General features: G+C 37.4%; 1 long non-coding RNA gene across 1 annotated transcript in view; it reads left to right on the top strand.

Moving 5' to 3' along the window:
• Positions 1 to 2,813: 2,813 nt before the first annotated feature.
• The window catches only part of LOC145546071 (uncharacterized), a 48,100-nt gene continuing 26,665 nt past the window's right edge, over positions 2,814 to 24,248 (top strand). The window contains exons 1-2 of the long non-coding RNA XR_014082461.1: positions 2,814 to 3,999; positions 15,889 to 16,014. This is a non-coding gene — a long non-coding RNA (uncharacterized LOC145546071). The remainder of the gene's footprint in view (positions 4,000 to 15,888; positions 16,015 to 24,248) is intronic.

A 24,248-nucleotide genomic window follows, 5' to 3' on the forward strand; every position in this document is an offset into this window, starting at 1 on the left:
ACACACACACACACACACACACACACACACACACACACACACACACACACACACACACACACACACACACACACACACACACACACACACACACACACCCGCCATGAGAAATTCTTAACCTGAGGTCCACAAAGTCCAAGGAGATTGAATTCACAAGTTTATGAACATGGAGGGGGAAAAATTAGTTATTTTTATTAACCTCTAACTGAAATTTAGCATTTCTTTCTTATGAATGTAGACAACAAACCAAGGAGCAGCAATAATACTCTGTAGTCATCAGAGATTGCTGATATTTTAATATCATGTTAGAGTTGTTACAAAGCTCTCAACATATACAATCAATGTTATTTTAAAATTACAGGAATTATTAGACTCACCACTAGATCTTGTTAAAGTATTCATAAACAGCATACATATTACTGTATTACAAATTTAGTTTCTTTAATACTTTGACGACTATTTCAATATAATTGTTTTCTTTGAAATCTTATGAACTTTATTTTACATATTTTAGAACATTATCCTGGGAAGGGATCCCACAGGATTCACCAAAGGAGCGCTTTGTCAAAAAAAATAATAATAATAATGTGGGGGAAATAATAACCCCTGCAGAGATAGTAATCTCCAGTTCAGCAAGGATGTTATTTCTTTGGTTGTACATTGTACACCGTAGATGCTCAATAATTACTTAATGAATGAAATTTGGGGGATCTCAAATAGTTCACTGGATGTTTTCCCTTTCCTTGGTACCATTCTGCAGAGGTTGGCCCAGCTCCCCTCTCCCTGACTCCACCCCCACCCCACCCCACTTCCTCTTAAGAGAGGAAGTTGATCAAGCTATCACCATCCTGCATGCAATCCCCACAGCCCTGGAGGCCAAAGCTGGCTGCCTCACGGCCAGATGCGCTTTTGTGTTTTAAAGTGAGTGTCATGCACAGGAGATGATTGAGATTATGGTTACAACACAGTGGGTGGTATCAGAAACACTTTCTACTTGGAGCCCAGTGATATAAATTCTGCAAAACTACAAAATGTTTAAACATGCTTGGCTGTGGAAAACGCTAATATCAGCCATTTATGTAAGCAGTTGAGCATTTATGCCCAAATTCATTTACATTATTCATTTGCTTTGTTATGTTTTGTTTTCTTTTTACAATAAACTATACATTTCTGCCAACTTCATCTTTCGCTTCTTGCTAGCACTGTCATTTACTTGTGTGATATGGTAGTGTGCTCATGTTTCAAAAACCTAAATGGAAACATTGTGCTACTTTGCCCTTATTTTTCTTCCACATCTGCAAGGACTCCTTTCCAGTTTACTTTCTCTGAAGGCTCTTTATTTCCTGCTATTAAAGCTGTGCATAGGGACTTCCCTTGCAGTCCAGTGGTTAAGAATTCACCTTCCTATGCAGGGGATGTGGGTTTGATCTGGTTGGATCCCTTGTTGGAGAACTAAAATCTCACATGCCTCAGGGCAACGAAGCCCGACCGCCACAGGTAGAGAGAAGCCCATGAGCTGCAACTAAGACCCAATGCAGTCATAAATAAATAAAAACATGTGAAAGTGAAAGTTGCTCAGTCGTGTCTGACTCTTTGCAACCCAAGGAATTCTCCAGGCCAGAATACTGGAGTGGGTAGCCGGTCCCTTCTCCAGGGGATCTTCCCAGCCCAGGGATCAAACCCAGGTCTCCTGCCTTGCAGATGGATTCTTTACCAGCTGAGCCACAAAGGAAGCCCTAAAAACATATCAGGAATTGCATTAAAAAAAAAAAAAAAGCTGGGTATGAATACTGATCTTGAGAATCTAAGCAGAATTTCAGGATCAAGCAAATATCAAGGAGATGAGAACGGGAGTCAAGTCACAGGTTGGTTATATTATCAATAAGCATGTGGGAATGTAGTTGTAAGAAAACTCTCAGATGAAATATTCATGGTGAAAGGGACATGCCAGACTTGAATGCTATTAGTTTAAAAGGTTTCATAATAAGGCCCACAATTACTGTCCTTTAATAAAAGCCTTATGTTTCAGAAAACAACAGGCCCCAGCAGTTAGATGACTTGTCTAGAGGCAGGTATCTTATCAGGACAAGGCCATAGAAAGATTGAAGATCAGGGTTGAGAAATTAAGGTTCTGAGACAAGTAGAAATGGTGATAGGAGAGGAAGTCAGAGAATCAGAGACTAGCCAGAGATCAGTGGCAGAAATGACTAGAAACTGAACCAGTGAAAGACCAAATTAGGGCTTCTTTTTTTATTTTGTAGTTTTTAGTTTTATTTATTTATTTTTGGCCGCCCTGAGTCTTCATTGCTGCATGCTGCTGCTGCTGCTGCTAAGTCGCTTCAGTCGTGTCCGACTCTTTACGACCCTATGGACTGTAGCCTACCAGGCTCCTCTGTCCATGGGGATTCTCCAGACAAGAATACTGGAGTGGATTTGCCATTTTCTCCAGTAGGGGTTCTTCCTGACCCAGGGATTGAACCTGGAGTCCCTTCCATCTCCTGCATTAGCAGGCGGGTTCTTTACCACTAGTGCCACCTGGGAGGCCCCTCTAGTTGTGGCAAGTGGGGGCTGTTCTCTTGTACTGGAGCATGGGCTCTAGGCACTCAGTTGTTGCAGTGCATGGGCTCAGTAATTGTGGCTCACGACTTGAGTTGCCCCATGGCATGTGGAATCCTCCTGGACCAGGGATCGAACCCGTTTCCTCTGCATTGGCAGGCAGATTCTTAACCATGGACTACCTGGGAAGTCCTAGGGCTTCTTATATTCTCCCAGCCTGGAAGCTGAAATTGTCTCAAAGCATAAGAGTGGGTTCAAACCTTAGGGGATAAGGAAAGTACAAGGCTGCAGAAGGGTTGGGAAAGCAACGACAGGAAGTTCCTTCATAGTGAGAGAGAGTTTCCAAAGTCTCCATGGTTGGTTTTTGTTTTGTTTTTCAACAAATTTTTATTAGGGCAATTTTCAGTTACACATGAAAATAGACAATCATATTCAATAATGAACCCCATGTACCTACCACATAGCTTATACAGTTCTCAACATTTGGACTATATTGCTTCAACCATCCTTCCCCTCAGCTTTTTTAAGTTTTGGTTTTTAGCCCTCTGGTTTTTATACCATCTTCCTTGGAAATTTGTTTCATGCTCTCATGATTCCCACTACTGCCTCAGTGAATCTGAGCCCCAACAGTGTGGAATACCAGCCCCATCCTTTCAGTTCAGTTCAGTTCAGTTCAGCCGCTCAGTCGTGTCTGACTCTTTGCGACCCCATGGATCGCAGCACGCCAGGCCTCCCTGTCCATCACCAACTCCCGGAGTTTACCCAAACCCATGTCCATCGAGTCAATGATGCCATCCAACCATCTCCTTTAATAAACCACATTTAGTTGGTGTATGTTTCTTTCTAGTCCCAGAGATTAATCTTGGTTATTCTAAACTATCCATGATAATTTCATTCCCCTTAGGGTGATTGGTTTAGGAATGTGCATGTGATGCAAATCAGGCTGGCAACACTTGAAAGGAAATAGGCAAGAAGTAGGAGGTGCTAAAGAATTTTCCTTGCTGTTATAAGGGAACAGGAAAAAGTACCCACTTCATTTGTTGGAGCCAGACTTCCTACAGTTGTATCTTAGTGATGCCACTCACTAGCTAGGTGACTCTGAACAAGTTACATAACTTTATCTCAATTTTCTTATCTGTGAAATAGGATGATAGAACCAACTCATGGGGTTGTTGTAAGGAACAAAGGAATTAATATATGTAAAGTGCTTAGAACACTATCTGGCCTATCAAAAGTGCAAATTAAATTTTAGCTATGGTTATTATTTTGTAAGGATGTGATGCTTGGAGGCAACTGTCTTATGACCATGGCGAGGCAAGCTTAAGAAGAAAGACCAGCCCACTGTGCATGAAAGAGAGAAAATATGGAAAGAAGCTTAATCATTGATGATGTCAAGCTACTGAATTAAGCAAGCTTGGAATTATTCTACCCCTGAATTTCTCAGTAAGGAAGATGATTTTCCTTATTAAATGTGTCTCTTTAGTTGAATTTTCTACTATTCATAGCCCAAAGCATCCTAATTGATACATATGCCCCAAATAAGTTTCCTTTCTCCCAAAGTTTGCTCAAATTTTTTGCATCTGTCAAGGCATTGCAATTTCCCCATTCAGTCTTCTTTTTAATATCCCATATCTAGCCAGATTTGTCAATATTTCTTTCCAACTTTTACTTTCTCTCCATTGACAAAGTTACTGTTAGTGGCAAAACAAAAATTAGTGCGGTTAATGCCTGAAATAGCCTTCATGAGAAATGAGGGGCTCATATAAAGTAAAAGTACTGGTCATGGCCATCTCTGTCTTATTCACAGACTCTAGTCTAGTGGGTACTCAATATCTATTTGTTGAACAAGTGAACAGGGGATTGGATAGATGGATGAGACATTTTCCAAGTGAAGGTTTTTTAACAAATACTTTTTCAGAGAAAACTTCCTCTGCCAAATACGTTTATTTGATTAACCATTTATTTAAGTTGCTCCAGGACTTCTCAGAGGTAAAGCGTCTGTCTACAATGCAGGAGACCTGGGTTCGATCCCTGAGTCAGGAAGATTCCCTGGAGAAGGAAATGGCAACCCACTCCAGTACTCTTGCCTAGAAAATCCCATGGACAGAGGAGCCTGGTGTCCATGGGGTCACAAAGAGTCGGACACGACTAAGCGACTTCACTTTCACTTTTCACTTTCTGTAAATTTCCATGCATTATGAATCAAGAGGGGACCCTACTGTTCAGTGCTTCTCTAACTTAATTGACTAGACAGGCATTTGTTTTCCAGTCACCATTTTCTGGAATTCCACAGAACATAATTGGAAATGTTAAGGCAGTGCATTTTTAAAAGAACTTGATATCATTAACTAACAAATGAAATCATACCTGAATAGAAATCAACTAATTTGTATTTTTCTTAAAAATATATGGGCAGCATGCTGAAATTGGAACCCCCTCCCACTTTTATGGGACTGAGCCTGCAGAATAATACAGTAGGTGAAATTCCATAAATATCCCAAGGCCTCTGTAAGTTAACTCAGATATCCTACACTCAAATCTCTACAGAGGCTAGGAAGTAAATGAGTGAAGCAGGTGAGTATAAAAAAAACATACAGCACTAGCATGCTATTAAATGGCTGTTGGTTCTCAGTATCAATGTTAGGGATAACAGGTACTCAGCTAAGTTAAGTTATTTAAGTTAGGTTTCCCTGGTGGCTCAGATGGTAAAGAATCTGCCTGCAATGCAGGAGACACCTGGGTTTGATCCCTGGGTTGGGAAGATCCCCTGGAGAAGGGAATGGCTACCCACTCCAGTATTGTTGCCTGGAGAATCCCATGGACAGAGGAGCCAGCCAGGCTACAGTCCATGGGGTTGCAAAGAGTTGGTCACAACTGAGCAACGCTAGGATGATATTAAATGGCAATTGGTCCTCAGTATTAGTGTCAGGGAATAACAGATACTCAGCTAAAGGGCCAGCCAATTCACCACTCTGGCTAAGTACTGAATAAAGGCTCAGTGGCTGAAGCATTCCTCTTTCTTCTTTTTCCAAGAGAAACCTCACATCTGGATTTTTATGTAAATTTTCCTGCTTTTCAATATTAAGAATTAATTAAATTAAGTTTTAAAAAATTGCATGGGCCAAACACACCTCTGCCAGCTTTAGACCAATCAGTCTATCAACAACATCTTTTAAGGTCCAAGCTCACAACTAGATAAATACCTGTAAACTCAGATTACACAGAAGAGTGAGCAATCACTCATGCCAAATTTCTGTGGCCTAACCTTTTCCAGGGCAAAGAATTTTTTTGTAGTTTAGGTGTCTTAAAATACACCTAAAAAAGAAAAAAAAAAACCACATTTGACCATTTTATCCATTATAAGCTTATAGTAAATAGTTAATATTTGTATACATTTTATATATTCATGTAACATATGTGCAGAAATAAAATTGCAATTTAATACTTTGAAACAGTTGTTACTCAGAAAAATTGAACCATCATTTGTGTCTAAGTAGATTATACCGTCACTTCTAGCTACTATTACAGCAAATAATTCTTACATTACTTCATTGGGTTAATTTTTTTTTAATGGTTGACCATTGAAACAGTCTTTTTAGAAAAATTCTATTTATCTGAATGCCAACAGTAGCTTGCTTCTCAGATTAGCAATTTTATGCTCTAGTGAAGAAATGTAAACAGACAGATATTTTAAAAGATCATAAGTGAAAGTCACTCAGTCGTGTCTGACTCTTTGCAACCCATGGACTGAAGAGTCGATGGAGTTCTCCAGGCCAGAATACTGGAGTGGGTAGCCTTTCCCTTCTCCAGGGGATCCTCTCAACCCAGGAATCAAATCCAGGTCTCTTGCATTGCAGGAGGATTCTTTACCAACTGAGCCACAAGAGAAGCCCAAGAATACTGGAGTGAGTAGCCTATCCTTTCTCCAGGGGATCTTACCGACCCAGGAATCGAACCGGGGTCTCCTGCATTGCAGGCATTCTTTACCAACTAGCTATCAGGGAAGCCCCTTATAAGATCACAGTATTTGTCAAATTTACCCTGTATGGTTTAGACTGCTGTTTTGTTCAAAAAAAGAGAAAGCTCCAGCACTTAATAGCAGGTAATAGGAATATGCCAGCAAATTTGGAAAACTCAGCAGTGCCACAGGACTGGAAAAGGTCAGTTTTCATTCCAATCCCAAAGAAAGGCAATGCCAAAGAACGCTCAAACTACTGCACAATTGCACTCATCTCACACACTAGTAAAGTAATGCTCAAAATTCTCCAAGCCAGGCTTCAGCAATACCTGAACCGTGAACTTCCAGATGTTCGAGCTGGTTTTAGAAAAGGCAAAGGAATCAGAGATCAAGTTGCCAACATCCACGGGATCATCGAAAAAGCAAGAGAGTTCCAGAAAAACATCTATTTCTGCTTTATTGACTATGCCAAAGTCTTTGACTGTGTAGATCACAATAAACTGTGGAAAATTCTGAAAGAGATGGAAATACCAGACCACCTGACCTGCCTCTTGAGAAGCCTGTATGCAGGTCAGGAAGCAACAGTTAGAAGTGGGCATGGAACAACAGACTGGTTCCAAATAGGAAAAGGAGTACGTCAAGGCTGTATATTGTCACCCTGCTTATTCAACTTATATGCAGAGGACATCATGAGAAACGCTGGGCTGGATGAAGCACAAGCTGGAATCAAGCTTGCTGGGAGAAATATCAATAACCTCAGATATGCAGATGACACCACCCTTATGGCAGAAAGTGAAGAAGAGCTAAAGAGCCTCTTGATGAAAGTGAAAGAGGAGAGTGAAAAAGTTGGCTTAAAGCTCAACATTCAGAAAACTAAGATCATGGCATCCAGTCCCATCACTTCGTGGCAAATAGATGGGGAAACAGTGGAAACAGTGGCTGACTTTATTTTTCTGGGCTCCAAAATCACTGCAGATGGTGATTGCAGCCATGAAATTAAAAGACGCTTACTCCTTGGAAGGAAAGTTATGACCAACCTAGATAGCATATTAAAAAGCAGAGACATTACTTTGCCAACAAAGGTCCATCTAGTCAAGGCTATGGTTTTTCCAGTGGTCATGTATGGATGTGAGAGTTGGGCGGTGAAGAAAGCTGAGTGCAGAAGAATTGATGCTTTTGAACTGTGGTGTTGGAGAAGACTCTTGAGAGTCCCTTGGACTGCAAGGAGATCCAACCAGTCCATTCTAGAGGAGATCAGTCCTGGGTAGTCATTGGTAGGACTGATGTTGAAGCTGAAACTCCAGTACTTTGGCCACCTCATGCAAAGAGCTGACTGATTGGAAAAGACCCTGATGCTGGGAAAGATTGAGGGCAGGAGGAGAAGAGGACGACAGAGGATGAGATGGTTGGATGGCATAACCGACTCAATGGACATGGGTTTGGGTGGACTCTGGGAGTTGGTGATGGCCAGGGAGGCCTGGCGTGCTGTGGTTCATGGGGTCGCAAAGAGTCGGACACGACTGAGCTGAATTGAACTGAACTGAATAGGAATAGAACTGTTGGTCTCAAACAGTTTTTGCCATTGACAGCTTTAGGCAGTAGAGAAAACTCTAGAACAATCTACACCCCATATTTGCTTTCCTATATACCCATTCTCATTTCCCAATGGAAACAGAGTTGGGGCTAACAGTGAAGTGCCACTCTATGGGAAAATTGGGGAACACTAGGTATACACCTATTTTTGTAATTTTAGTAATTTTGTAATTTTAGTTTGACTTATTTATTATTTGAACAATGTGTACATATCCTGAAGTCTAATATTGTAAAATTAAAATTCCATGCTAAAACACTATTGAGGCAAACATACACTATTGCATGTTGTCACATGTTGGGGTCACAGAGAGTTGGACACGACTGAGAGACTGAACTGAACTGAACTGATAGCTTTGCATGCATCCTATCTTCCTAGAACACTGCATTAGTCCTCACTAAATTCTAACAAATCACTAATTTTGGTTGATGAATATTAGACACTCATAACCCTCCATAACTCAATAGGTTCAAGCAGGCCTTAGTTTTATGTGAAAATGAATGTTATTAGAATTGGCTGAGATAATGCTTATAAGAACCAGGGACTATACTTTTGAATATGTCTTCTTGGCCTGCCTAAAACTATACAATGTGCAGAGGGATTAACTGTTCATCTCCCTCATATGTTGGAGCCCCTTGTTCGGGGGAGTAGGGAACTCAGATGAGCTTTCACATGGGGTCTGTTTTACTAGCTGCCACTAGTTATCGCCTACCATTTTAGTCCAGACAATCATTTCATTACACCTGAAGAGCCTAACAGCTACTGGCAATGAAAGTTACCAGCCCTTAAATTACTAGCTAGCACCTCCAATGATGCATAAAGTAATCAGAGGAACCTAAGACCTCACAGTTCAGGCACACAAAAATGCACTGGGCTGCCATTGAGGATTTGGTCTCAGACACATCTCTGCACCACTGAGGACCTGACCTTTCTTTGAACTATAACAGTCCCAAGGACACCACCAGCTGTATTCTAAATAGCACTTGCCAACTGCAAACTCATGGGTCTCAAAGTCTCCCCTTATAACACTGCAGCCATTTTGGACCCCAACCAATCCTTACTTAACAAGCACCTTTACTTCTTGTCAGCTCCAATTATAATTCTTGATAAACAACTCATGTAACTAATGTACCATATTGCTGTTTTCACCTTTATAAACGTCCCCCACTTTGTAGCTGGTGGAACACAGGTCAAGTGCTTTTTTTTGAATCTGTGTCTCCTAGGCTGCAGTCCTAACAAACCCCAAATAAGTAAGCTTTTAATTTCAATTAGGTCTCCATTGCTGAAATTTTGGTTAACATGGCTATTTTCAATATTTCAAAAAACCTAAAGGAAATCATGCATATACTTGTAATATGGCTGAATTGGCCATGTTTCTTACCTTCAGCCTGGAACTATGTCAACTCAGTGAAGAAATACCAGTTATCTTCAAGTGATCTGAAGTTTAGAATAGCAATTTTATATCTTTGATTTATAAGACATGTAAACTCTTCCTCACTTCTATGTTTTTGCTCATTTTGATTCATTCAACTGTAATCTTTTAATTCTTTGTATTCAAATCTTCCACATTTCTAAAGAATTAGGCTGAAGATCCCATTAGGGCAGTCCTCTGAGATTCTCCATTACTCTTAAACTCTCCAGCGCTCTTGATTATTTTATTATCCTAATTTCCTAACATGTCCTAATCCTAATCTCAAACTCTGTATTCTTATCTTCTCCATCACTTTTGAATCAGCATTTCACAAATGGAATGTTTTCAATTGGGTAGACATTCAACAAATGAATGAAACACTTTTTGAATGAAACTGATTTGAATTTGTAGGACAGTTGACTGAAGTTCACCTGTTTAATTTATGTAATTTGTGGTGTCCTTGAAAAACAGAAAGAAAAAAAAACTGAGGTTAAGCAGAAATTTACAGGCTAGATTTTTATCACTCCAACCTTTTCATTATGTACATATTCATACCTAGAGAGAAATTTAAAGAAAATTATAATGAATATCTGTATACTCTCCACCTAGATTCAACAATTTTTTTCATTTTACCATATTTATTTCATCACTTTGCAATGATCTCTCTATAAATATTTTATATTATTGCTGAATGATTTAAAAATAAGTTGCAGGTATCATAACACTTAACTCTTAAATATTTCAGTATGCATCCCTGAGAAAAGGAAGTTTCTCCTACATGACTATAATAACATTCTCATACCCAGCAAAACTAATAATCAATTTAATTATATCATTCAAAATCCAGCTCTTATTCAATTTTCCTCCAACTATCCCAGGAATATGTCTTACATCTGTTTTGTTTTTTTTTTTCCTAAATGGGATCTACTAAAGTTTTACACATCACATTTGGTTGTTAAATTTTGTAGAGGAAGAAAAAGTTTTCCATATTTTGAGGGTAGTGTGCCCTGGTGGTGGTTTAGTCACTAAGTTGTGTCCGACTCTTTGCGACTCCATGGACTGTAGCTGGCGAGGCTCCTCTGTCCATGTGGACCCCATCAATTTCTTCACATGCTTTAATCCAAAAGAGTTCTTCTTCTTTCTTTTTTACTTTGAAAAGAGATAGGCAGAAACAGTTCTAATAATGTAAAATAATTGTATAAGAAAGACATTTTTTAGTTTCACCTTTTCAAAAAAAGTTGCTGTTCTGAGTTTCTGGGATTTTGAAATTTAACCTGATCATTGGCTGACATGGTTTCAGATAAAATAGCCACTGAAGAGAGAAGAGAAAACAATGACTTTACAAGATAATAACTGAGTTCTAAGCAATCACTAGCCAGGACTCCTTGAGGAAGTTATTTAGCTGCTATGAGGTTCATTTTCTGCTGCGTAAAGAGAGATCATATCTACATTGTAAAGTAAGAATTACTAGGAGATAATTATGTGAATGCCTAGCATAGCATAGTGGCTTACTGAATGCTGGTTTCTTTCACCTAAGTTCCCTATTTTTTTGTCTAAGAATAGGGTATTTCCAGATTGGTAAACTTCTTGAGTATGATTTTTTCTTTGAACATTTTGTTGTCAAGTCAATTGCAAAAAAAAGTCCAAACTGGAGTTTTACACTACATTTTACCTTGCTTGCTTTGGGGTTATGTTTTGGAGGTAATATCTGTGCACCTTCATTTTGAGTTTATTATGTAAAATGGTTTCTAAAAAGTACTTCTAAAAACAATTTAAGGCAAAATCATTACTATTACAAATTAACATTTTAATGTAAATATGTTTTTATTTTTATTTAGGTATTATTTCTTTAAAACAGGACATTTAAAAAGTAACAAAATATAATTTCCAATTACTCCCATAAATGTATGGACCCAGTTCTAATAGAACTACTTTTAAAATTAAAGAGATGTATTTTAGACAAGTTTTACCATCTTGCTGGTTCTCTTACTAATGAATCAATAAGTTTTTGATAAGTATTTATTCCAAATAAAATTCAAGAGATACGTAATTCATAAAATTGTAATTTTCTAAAAAATAATTAAAATAAATGCTAATTAATTATTTATGAAGTACAAAGATCAAATAAATCATTAAAGATTAAATGAAAATTATTCTTTTCAGAAAATCATTTTAAACAAAGATATAGAAAGGACAGAAGGATTGTGAAAATTCTTTATTCCGAATTCTTTTGTGTTCATCACTACAAGGTTAAATTTGACACTGTAAATAGTTATAGAGAGAAAAAAAAATGAATCATCTTTTAAAACAAGGTTTTATTGTATTATCTTGGAACATGATTGATCATCAACAACAAAGTAAATATAATTTTCAAACTATATCATAGTAGTCATCTAACCAGTAGGGCAACTATTTTGGTAGTTTTATTAACACAGGGTTCATGCAATCTATGGAGAGTTTAGCACCAAATAAAGATCATTTTTCATTAATTATATAGGTCAATTCTGGAACTCTAATAATAATTTTGTAATAATAAGTCATTAAAGAATGTATATATACTTTTGTTTCATTCTCCAGGATATATTTTCGTGTGTCTTAGTAGATTATATATAATGACTATAACAATTTTCTTTTATTATAACTTCTTTGTATTAGTTCTATATACTCACTGTAGGGTGATTATATTATAAGGTAAAGTGCTTTGTGAATTTCAATTGCTACATGAATATGCATGTTTGTTCATATTTAGACAACTGTACTATGATTTATTTGCTATTAATCACCATCACACAGGACAGCATACAATAAAAAAAGTGAGGTTTTAGGCACAATTGTTAATGTTTGTTGCAAAATACTTCATTGAATAGGACAAAGAACTGACTGGCCCCAGGAAATTTAATCTCCTTATATTAAGCTGAAGTGAGTGAAAGCAGATTGTGCGTTGAAAATGCTATAAGATTATACAGAAGAACAAATTCAATTAAAGCAGTGTGCTTTTATAATTTCCCAACATTACAAGAGAACTCTCCAACAACGAGAAGCTAGTAATCAAAAATACGAGAACTATTTTTAAGCAAATTTCCTACCAATTAGCCACGTGAACACTTTTCTCCAGTCCTGCTGCTTTGCTCTCTGTGGAGCCCTGCCCCCTCCTCTCTCAGCTCAACTGGTTCCAGCCACAAGGATCTTGCTCTGTCTCCTGTATGGTAGTACTGTTTCTGTGCCCTGCAATTTAATGCTTAATTATAAACTGTTGTGTGCTAGTTTCTAATTGTTTTAGGTGTGTTTTGTATTCTCTTCTCAACTAGATTGTAACCCCTGAGGCTAGGACCGTGTGTCTAATTTTTTTGTTAATGTTTTTTATGCTAAACACAGTAGGCATGAAGTAACATCTTGTTGGAAAATCTAAAAATAGTCATTGATTTTGTACAACTGTGGCCAGAGTTTAAAGCAAAAAAAAAAAATCTCACACCTGTGTAGGATAAAAAGGACACTCACTGAGCCCTGATGGTTTCAAATTCATTCAGATTCATCTGGTTACAGTCAACATAAATCTCCTCAAGTTGATTGAGGGAGTTAGGTATCTATAAAAAACAGATAAGATAATTTCATGGAACCCAAATGCACATTAGTGGTTAAAACTGCACCAAGACTGAACCTGGGAATCAGGTCAGAAAAAAGTCAGTGTCTTTTTCTAAAAGCCAGCATGGTCTTTCTTCCATTTTTCTAGCCAGCTGCTTCTGTCTCACTGTACTGTGTATCTGCAGGTCAATTTCCTTTACCTGAATGTGTCTTAGCGTGGCTACTCCAACATCAATCTTCCATGGTTTTACAAGTACAGGATCCATGAGTAACTGACCCAGCATTCACATCCCATTTCCAAATTTCATACAGAAAAACTATGAGTGGCCTGTAATGTATCAGATCTTAATCCCTGGCCCAATCAGCTGTTACTGGATAGCAAATGACAAGTGGTTTGATATCCATTCTCAGCAAGGTTGTGGGAACAACTCTCAAAGAACAGAAAAGATAGAAAGCAGGCAATTTGCGTGATGCAACTACTGCAGTTAAAATCTGTAGGAAATTGCAAAAGAAATTTTCATGGGTGTCTTTCCAGCTCATTATCCCCCTTTTCTGAAAATGTATGCCTTGCCTATTTATACTAAATGACCCTGGACTTCTGGCCAGCTGACCAAACCAGAGTGATCATTCATCCCAAACCAGATTAAACTGATTTTCTGCCAGGAAATTTTCTTTAAGGCCAAGAAATTTGCCCTCAAGCTCGGCTGGTCTTTTAAGAGGAAAGGCTGTCAGCTCAGAACTGTTTTCGGACCATCCTTCCCCATTCTGTGCGCAGGGAAGGAAAGAGATCCAGTGGTGAGAGAAGAATGAAGCAGACATCCTTAAAGACACACCGCTGAGACAGAGAGCAGGTTCTGCCGCGTTCTTCAAGGCTGAATAGTTTCTGATTCCAGATGCCCAACTGCTTTACTGCCCTTGAGTTCTTTGAGACATCTCCACATTCTTTTTTCCTTAAGTTAGCTTGAGATGGTTTCTGTTATTTGCAACCAAATAGTTGAGATATCCAGATTAAAAGTTAGAGTCTTTCCTACACTTGTCCATTGAAATGTCAGTTGTGTTAAGATGCCAATATTTTGCTACCATGAAAACTTCTAAATTTATCTTGTAGACTCACATATCTGTGTGGCTATATAGCACATCTATTCATGACTCATGAGAATTAAACAGTATGGGAGGGCTCTGTTACCTGAGCTGGGTATTATATGATTTTTTGGAAAGAGAACAATTCGTGAAAAAAGATTGGCCTTGAAATTTTTTGTCATTTATATATATATCTGCTATTATAACTGATGCTTGTTACAGTTTTCAAAGCACATTTCTACATATCCTCTCATTTGACATTCACAACAATCCTCTAGGGAAGGATTAATTACATCATTCCTATTTCATAAATGAAGAAACTGAGGCTCAAAGAGATCAAGGGATTTCTTTGGTATCATTAATCTAGGAAGGAAATAACAAAGAATCAAAATCAGTGTTTTTTATCTTTTTTTAAAAAAATTTAATTCTTTGGCTGCACCAGGTCTCAGTGGCAGCACATGGGGCTTTTTTTTTTTTAAATCTTCTTGAGGCATACAAGATCTTTAATTGTGTCATATAGGATCTATTTCCCTCAAGAGGTATCAAACCCAGATCCTCTGCATTGGAGTGTGGAGTCTTAGCTATTGGACCACCAGAGAAGTCCCTGATCTTTGTTTTCTTAGAGCATGGTTCCCCCTACCCCTGCTTAAAAAACTTGTTTTTCTTCTGAAATATAAAATGGGTACAGAAAAGTATAAAAATCGTAAGTGTACAGTTCAATGACTCATCACAAAGTGAATATACCATGTAATAACCAATAGGGTGTGAAACTGGATATGTCATTTCTATTTTCTCCCAATCACTATTCCCTCCTTCTTCCCAAAAGGAAATCACTTTCCTGACTCAATACTATAGATTTGCCTTTTTTTTCAAACTTTTATATAAATGAAATTGTGTAGTATGAATACTTTTGTGCTTAACTTCTTTCACATAAATGAGATTCATATACTTTATTGTGTGTAACAGTAGTTCATATATTTCTGTTCCTGCATGATATTCCATTTTATGAACAATCACAATTTATGTATCCATTATATTATCTATAGACACTTGAATTGTTTTCAGGTTGGAGCTATCATGAATGATGCCGTCATGAGCATTCATGAGAATCTCTTTTGGTGTACCACATATATGTTCTATTGAGTATATAACCAAGGAATGAAATTGCTGGGTCAAAGGTTCAGATTTAATAGCTAGCAATAGGCAGTTTTGCAATGTGGATGTATTAATTTATATTCCCACTCCACTGGTAAAGGAAAAATTTAGATGCTCCTCATTCTCATCAGCACTTGGTATTTTCTATTTCTTATGAGTACTGTTCTCGTGAGTATATGATGGTATATATTATTGTATTTTAGATTTGCTTTTCTCTGATAACTGCTGAGCTTGAGTACATTTTTTTGTTCCTGGTTATTTTGATATCTTCTTTTGTAAAGGGCCTGTTCAAATTTTTGCCAGTTTTTCTATTACTTTGTACAAATTCTGTATGTAGTCTGAGTAATATGAATTAACCTTTGTAATATGCATTGTAAATATCTTCTGCCCCTATGTGGTTTGCATTCTCAGTCTTGAATTTTTGACATCAAAGAAATTATAGCATCTTATTTGCATTTTCTTGCTTCATTAAAAAATGTAATGATTTTAATTATTTAGGTTAAAATCCAATGAAACAAAATATTCAAATGACACTTCTCTCTTCATTTTGGCCAGGCTCCCAAAGCTGAAATCAATACAATGGATGAGCAGTATTTCCAAGTCATTCTGGACCTGCTAAGTGCGTAAATACTCTGCCTTTCATGAACCCACCAGTGACCTTGACAGAGTAAAGAGATGGAGGTAGGGAAGGTGGAAAGGTGACGATTTCTTTGGAAAGGGCTCTCTTTTCCCTTCACCTTCACATGCGGTCAGGGAGGAGTGTGCTCCCCCATCACTTCAAGACAAATGGGAAGTACCTCAAGGAGACCTCCCAGAACTGTCTCCAGGAGTTTCAGCAAGAAAGACTTGGGTCTGATCCTTGCCAAGTGTGAAGGCTGGGGATATAGCTGAAGCTTCACCTGTTTGAAGGGCTGTGAAAGTGAAAGTGAAAGTGTTAGTCACTAGGTCATGTTGAACTCTTTGCAAGCCCATGGAATGTAGCCCACCAGGCTCCTCTGTCCATGGGATTTTCCAGGCAAGAATACTGGAGTGGGTAGCCATTCCTTTCTCCAGGGGATCTTCCTGACCCAGGGATAAAACCTGGGTCTCCTGCATTGCAGGCAGATTTTTTACTGTCTGAGCCACTAGGGAATCCCTGCAGGACCATAGTGGGTGTAAAATGGCCTTTCACATGTAGGAGGCAAAGGGTAGTATGTTTCAGGGAACAAAGTGGAATCCACAAAAAGCATTGGCCTCTGATCATCTGAAAAGGAATCTTGCCTTCTTGCTCCCTAAGAAGTGCCCAAAGCCCAGCTTGGAGTGAGTTATTAAAAGCTCACAGTCAGAGAAGTGTTGTCTGCAACAAGGAGCTGCAACGAGGATACATGGAAGCAGGTGTACTTCTGAGAAACAATCTAGAGAGAAAGTGTCATCTTTGGAGAAAAGTGTCATCTTTGGGTAGTCTTCATTCCCAGAGGGCATGGACACCAGATGACACAGTACCAAGCAAATGAAACTGCTTCCCTTTCTCCCTAATCCTCTTTTTCTTCTGACATTGGAATGGCAAGGTCAGAAATGGCCCTTGGAAGTGGAGGAGGTATTTTGGGAGAAAAGAAGCAGCTAATAAGGCCATCTTCCCTACCTCAAGCTCAGAGGCCTGAAGCAGGTCTGAGCTGAAGAAGCAGAGAAGATTCAGCTTTGAACAAGTTTGGAATTTTGAAACTGCCCTCAACAAAACTGAAGTTCCAAGATTAAAAGCTTGAACTGGACTCTTCTACAAATTATCTTCTCAGCTGTTTCTACTCTAAAGCTTACTTCATCTCCTGAGTTTCCAACTTAAATTATTTTTTATAAATTTTATTCAATTAATTTAAACTAAAAAAAAAAAGTTCTCCCATGTTTTCCACTCCCCAACCTTTACCTCTTGAAACCTCCAATCTGTTCTCAGTAGCGATGAGCTTGTTTTGTTTTTAGATTCCACATATAAGAGAAGTATGAAGCATTTGTCTTTGTCTAACATACTTTGTTTAGCATAATGCCCTTGAGGTCCATCCATGTTATAGAAAAGGCAAGTTTTCGTTCTTTTTTATAGCTGAATAATATTTCATTGCATTTGTATACCCAATTTCTTGATTCATTCATTCATTAATGGACACTTAGGTTGTTTCCATGTCTTGGCTATTGTGTATAATACCTCAATGAACATGAAAAAATATGTATCTTTTCAAATTAGTGTTTTTGTTTTTCTCAGACAAATAGCCACAAGTGGGATAGTTGGATCATATGGTAGTATTATTTTTAATTTTTCTGAGGAACTTCCATACTGTTATGCATAGTGGTTGTGCCAATTTACATTCCTAGCAAAGGTGCAGAAGGTTTTTTTTTCTCTCCGTATCTGTGCCAACACTTGTTATTTCTTGTCTTTTTGATAAAAGCCATTTTAACAGATGTGGTATCTCATTGTGGTTTTTATTTGCATTTCCCTGATGATTAATGATGTGGAACACATTTTCATGTACCTGTTGGTCATCTGTAAGTCTTCTTTAGCAAAATGTCTGTTCAGATGTTTTGTTTATTTTTAATTAGATTTTTTTTCACTATTGATTTGTATGAATTCATTGTCTATTTTGGATATTATCCCCTTACCATATATATGATTTACAATTATTTTCTCCCATTCAGTAGGCTACCATTTCATTTTGCTGTTGGTTTCTTTGGCTATGCAAAAGCTTTTTATTTTAATGTAGTCCCAACTTGCTATTTTTGCTTTTGCTCTTAGTGTTAGACTTTAATAATCACTGCTAAGACCTATGTCAAGGAGTTTGCTGTCTATGTTTTCCTCTAGTTTTATGGCTTCAGGTTCTTACTTTCAAATTTTTGATCTATTTTGACTTAATTTTTGTATATAGTTTAAGATAGTGGTCCAGTTTAATTTTTGCATTTGGCAGTCCAATTTTCCCAATAGCATTTATTGAAGGCATTATCCTTTCACCATTGTATATTGTTAGCTCATTTGTCATTAATTAACTGACCACAAATGTGTGGGTTTAATTCTGGGCTCTCCATTCTGTTCCACTGATCTGTGTGTATGCTTTTATGCCTAGCACCTCTGGAATAAATCCCACATGATCATGATGTATTATCCTTTTAATGTATTGTTTAATGTGGTTTGCTAATACTGTTTTGAGGATTTTTGCATCTATGTTCATCAGAGATATTGGCCTATAATTTTATTTTTAATAGTATCCTTGCCTGGCTTTGGTATCAGGGAAATGCTGGCCTCATAAAATGTATTTGGAGGATTTCCCCCCTCTTCTAATTTTTGAAAGAGTTTCAGAATTGGTATTAGTCCTTTGAATGTTTGGTAGAATTCACCAGTGAAGTTCTCTGGTCATGGACTTTTGTTTGTTGGAAGGCTTTTGATTACTGATTCAGACTCCTTGCCAGTAATTGATCTGTTCAAATTTTATATTTCATAATGATTCCATCTTGGTAGACTGTGTGTTTCTAGAAATTTATATGTTTCTTCTAGGTTGTCCAGTTTACCAGCAAATAATTTTTCTATTACGATCCTTTATATTTCTGTGTTATTAGTTGTAATATCTCCTCTTTCATTTCTGATTTTATTTATTTGAATCCTCCTTCTTTTTTTCTTGGTGATTCAAGCTGAAGGTTTAGCAATCTTGTTTATCATTTCAAAGAACCAGTTTTAGTTTCATTAACCTTTTAATTTTCTTTTTATTTTCTGCTTCATTTAATTCTGCTGTAATCACTACATCATTCCTTCTATTAACTTTGGGCTACATTTGTTCTTATTTTTCTAGGTCCTTAAGGTGTAAAATTATGTTATTTACTTGAGACTCTTTTTGTTTCTTGAGGTATGCATTTATCACTCAGAACTTCTCTCTTAGAAGGTGCTTTTACTGCATTCCATACATTTTGATATGTTTCATTTCCATTTTCAGTTGTCTCAAGGTATTTTTTTGTTCTCTTCTTTGACCCATTGGTTATTCAGTGGCATGTTGTTTAAGCTCTATATATTTGTGAATTTTCATGTCTTTTTTGTGTAATTAGTTTCTAGTTTCATACCATTGTGATTGAAAAAGATTCCTGACATGATTTCAATTCTCTTGTACTTATTGACTTGTTTTGTGATTTAATATATAATCTATCTTGGAAAATATTCCATATGCACTTGAGAACAATGTGTATTCTGTTGTTTTTGGATAGAATGTTTGGTAAATATTTGTTAAGTCAATCCGTTCTAATATATTTCTTAGGGCTGATGCTTCCTAATAAGGAAGTCTAAATGATCTATCTGTCTAAATGATCTATCTACTGATGTAAATGATATATTAAGGTCCCCATACTATTATTGCAGTGCTGTCTATTTCTCCCTTTAGGCCTGTTAATATTTATTTTAATATTTAGGTACTCCTATGTTGGGTACATGGGCTTCCCTGGTGGCTAAGCTGATAAAGGACCCACCTGCCAATGCAGGAGGCATAAGACAGGCATGTTCAACCTTGGGTCAGGAAGATGCCCTGGAGAAGGAAATGACAACCTGCTCCAGTACTCCTGCCTGGAAAATTCCGTGGACAGCAGGGCCTGGTGGGCTATGGTCCATGGGGTCACAAAGAGTCAGACACTACTGATCACATGCACATCTTGTATATCCCTTAACTAATTATTATTATCATACTTGTTTTAACTACTTCTGTCTTTTAGCCTTTATATTAGTTTTATAAGTAATTAACATACGACCTTGATTATATATTTACTATTCCAGTAAGCTTTACTCTTTCATATGTGTTCTTATTACTAAATAGCACTCTTCCTCTTCATCTTAAAAAAGACCTTTTAACATTTCTTGTTAGACCAGTTTAATGGTGGTAAAATCCTTTAGCTTTTGCTTGTCTGGAGAACTCTTTCTCTCCCCTTCAGTTCTGAATGATAACTTTGCTAGGTAGAGTACTCTGATGCTTAATTTGACTATTGAGTTTTCATCTTTATTTATTAAAATTTTTCTCCAGAAATTCTGTTTAGCTCTTTGTCATATATGCTCAACCATTTTTATAGTCTTTTGTTCTTTGCGTGTATTTTCAAGCCACTCTTATTTCTTTAAACCTAGTACTTTTATGTTGGGCCTGATGATTGCAATTTCTGAAGTCGTTGCAGATCTGATTCTTCTGTTTTGTTTCTGCTAGTCCTAGCCTGGAGTGCCTTATTTCCTTATGTTCTTAGATTTTTTTTTTTTTTTTTTTTTACTGTGAGCTGAATGCTTGGCCTTGGCATTTCATCTGTGGAATTTCTTTGAGGTCCAGGTTGAAATTACAGTCCTGCCTATTGCCTGAGGGGACTACCAACCTGAGACCACTTTAAGTTCAATGATCATTCAAGGGTTTCAAACCTCACAGGGAGCAAGTTTTGGGAATGAGAATCTACTTGGAGATCAGCTTGTGAAATAAATGCACAGGGGAAATTTTCTATCTTATTGTCTTCAACCAGGATCGAGTTCAAGATGCAAGTTTCTTGCCTATGCCTGAGCAATAGGTTGAGTTTTCTTTGGGAGTTTTGGGATTCTGGTTTTCTGTAGATCTCTCTACTTGAGTAGGTCCTAACCTTAGTCTCTGGTCCCCCAAATTCTGTGCAATGGAATCAAAGTGGAATCCCAAGGTCACATGAGTTCCTTAGAAACTTTGGTGCTCACTTTATGTCTTCGAATTCCTGCTTTAACTTCATTTTAGGCCGTGGTAGGTCTCATTGTATCACAACAGTCAGCAACACATTTTTAAATATTTTTTTCAATAACGTATTCCAGGTAAAGCACAAGTTAAGGTTTACTAAATCTTTTATAGCCTTTTGGCTGCTCATCAAATCTGTGTCACTTTCCTTCTGGACTCACATACTTTTAGAAATCTAGACAAAACCCCCTTCTGTTTGAAAGAGACCAAAGGACTTGTTATCTGGAGAGTAACTGGATATATGTCTGAGTTTTCCCCCCAGGCAGGGTTGTTTAACTAAAACTAGTGGTGATGAATAGGGTAATTTGCATAGTTGCACATTGCTGAACTCAGCTTCTGTCTAAAACTGATCACACAACTCTTTGCAATTAGGTGACTAGCTAGAGGTGATTTTAATTTTTCTAAAGAAACATTAGGAAAGTAGTAGGAGTGCTTCTCAGCTACTGAAGAAATCCTGCAGAGGAGTGAGTTTGAGGCCTTAGTGAAATGTAGCACTCATTGACAAATATTTAATACAAGTAAACATTTTGGAAAAGTGAGGTAAAACCAGCCACAACCAACAGAGACCATCAGGCTTGGGGTGTTTAGTGACTGCAACTTCTCTAGCATCCACAGTCCCTCTCAGCTTCACAGGTCACCCAACACCTCCAGCTTCTGTGGCACAAAATGATTGGCCCTTTCCAAAGCTGTTATCATTTTGCTCCTAGACCATATTTCCTAGCCTTCCTTACAGATGAGTATGGTCTGAGTTTTGGCTGATAGAAGGTCAACATGGGCAGAAGTGATATGTAGCATTTTCAGCCTTGCCTGTTAAACCCTCCTGCATAGTGGTTGGTGAACTATAGCTTCTGGCTGGGTGTCCTTGCCCTTGCTTTTCCCCAATGGAAGCAGTTTGTGTTGACTCTTTCCATACATTGAAGCTCTTCGCTCAACCATTTGTGAACACTGCATCACAGAGTTCCATGATCCTTCCACTAGCCTGGTACCTTATTTTAACTTTGGTTATTTATCTCCTTCTCTTTCCTCTTATTCTATGTTTAAAATTGATTCTATAAACCACACACTTCCAAAATCCAAACAAAAACCTACATGATCTTTCTTGTCTGCTACTGGAAGCAAAGGACTCCAAGGCTCCAGGGACAGTAGATAGAAGAAATGAGATGGAAGAAATCAGAGAGTTTGAGTTGTTATGTAGAAGATCATTTGCCAAACACCAATTGGACTTTGATTAAGAAAGAAATTGAATTTCTATTAAATTGTTATTGAGATTTTAGTTTTTCTATGACCACGGCTATTATATTAACAAATACAACCCATGTCACCCTGAAATTCCAGTGAAATTACCTAATATGGTTATAAAATCTGCCTTTAGCAAGTCAGGTCATCTGTATTTAGCAACTAGGATTTGGGTATAATGTCTGTCACTAGATTCATCATGCTACATTGTCCAGACTTATGACAATGACTAAGCATCAGGAACAGCACAGTCTCATTGCAACTAGGTAACAATGAGCAGTCCATGGGCTTGTGTATCATTTATCTGAGGCCTAGCAGGGACTGGTCTAAGCAAGTCTGGTTAGGCCCATCAGTTACAAATCTGATAAAAAATAAATGTTTTTCTACATGTAACCTGAACAAATCTGGAGGTCCCATATGGATCGGCCTGTGTGTGGTATCATAATCACATTTGAAACCCTGAAGATAAAGTTGACCTTTCCCCTAGTGCAGTAAGCATTTTACACAATTTTTGTAGGGTTCAGAGTATTTGGTGGAAAATAACAGAAGCCAATTCTGGCTAACTCAAGTGAAAACAAATTATATAGGATAGTTTACATACAAAAAAAGTGTTTTCTGAAGAACCAAACTGAACAAACTGGCAAAAACTACTAAGAATATAGGTCAGATGAGAACCCCAAGACCACAACATAGGGTAGTTACATGTCTTAAAATATCACCCCATGGATTACTTATTAACTAAAATAGGAAACAGCCACTTTTACAAAGGAGGGAACTGACAGACTTAATTTAGTGGTCTAACTTAATATTGCTAATACTGGGACGAACTGATTGACATGTCTCCTGAAGTGATACAATGAGAGGGTACAACATCATGTCTGTAGTGTACTTATAGAAATACGTAACCTTAAACTAATCAGGGGAGAAAATCAGACATTTCCAGATTGCGGGACAGCTTGCTTGTAATCTTCAAAATCATTAGTGTCATAAAGGACCAAAGAACGCAAAAGACTTTTCTAAATTAAAGCAGATTAGAAAAACATGAACCTTGATTAAATCTTATGTTGAAAAAACAAACAAAAAAACTGTTTCAAAGGCATTTGGGGAGCCATCTTAATATTTGAATATTTGACTATATATTAGATAGTACGAAGTACAAAGTGTTAGCCGCTCAGGCATATCCAACTCTCTTCAACTCCCTGGACTGTAGCCCACCTGGCTCCTCTGTCCTTGGGATTCTCCAGGCAAGAGTACTAGAGTGGGTTGCCATTCCCTTCTCCAAAGATCTCTACCCAGGGATTGAACCCGGGTCTCCTGCACTGCAGATGGAATTTTTACTATCTGAGCTACCAGGGAAGCCCATATTAGATAGTACACTGTATCAAAGTTAAATTTTTAGAGTGAGATAATAATATTGTGGTTTTATAGCTAAATGTCCTTGTTTGTAGCACATGTCTACTAAGTATTTAGGGATACATTTTCATGATATCTATAACTTACTTACAAGTCATTTAGCAAAAAATAAACATAGGTAGGTAAATAGATAAACAGACACAGACAGAACAAGCAAATGTCACAGAAGTTAAAGATATGTAAATCTAGGTGAAAGGTATATGCCTGCTCATTTTAATATTTTTTCAACTTTTTGTAGGTTTAATATTTTTCAAAATAAAAACTTAGGGAAGTTTTCAAAAATTGGTAACTAGGAATTACACTGAAGGTATGGGTAATATTATACATTATACTGGAATGGGTCTGTGGGTAACCACCACATTAAACATTTACACTAGTCTTTAACAAAACTCATGTAACTTTTTGTAGATACAATTAAATTTTCTAAATGAGTGAGAGAAAAAATACTACCAAAGATCACATAGCTTACTCGTGGCAGAGTTGAGATATAAACTCATGCTCATTTTCCTCTATGGACAGCAGATAAGCCAGAGGCTTGCTATG

This window comes from Giraffa tippelskirchi, chromosome 4, assembly GCF_054371585.1.
Source record: "Giraffa tippelskirchi isolate mGirTip1 chromosome 4, T2T-mGirTip1v1.2.pri, whole genome shotgun sequence".
NCBI classification, from domain to species: domain Eukaryota; kingdom Metazoa; phylum Chordata; class Mammalia; order Artiodactyla; family Giraffidae; genus Giraffa; species Giraffa tippelskirchi.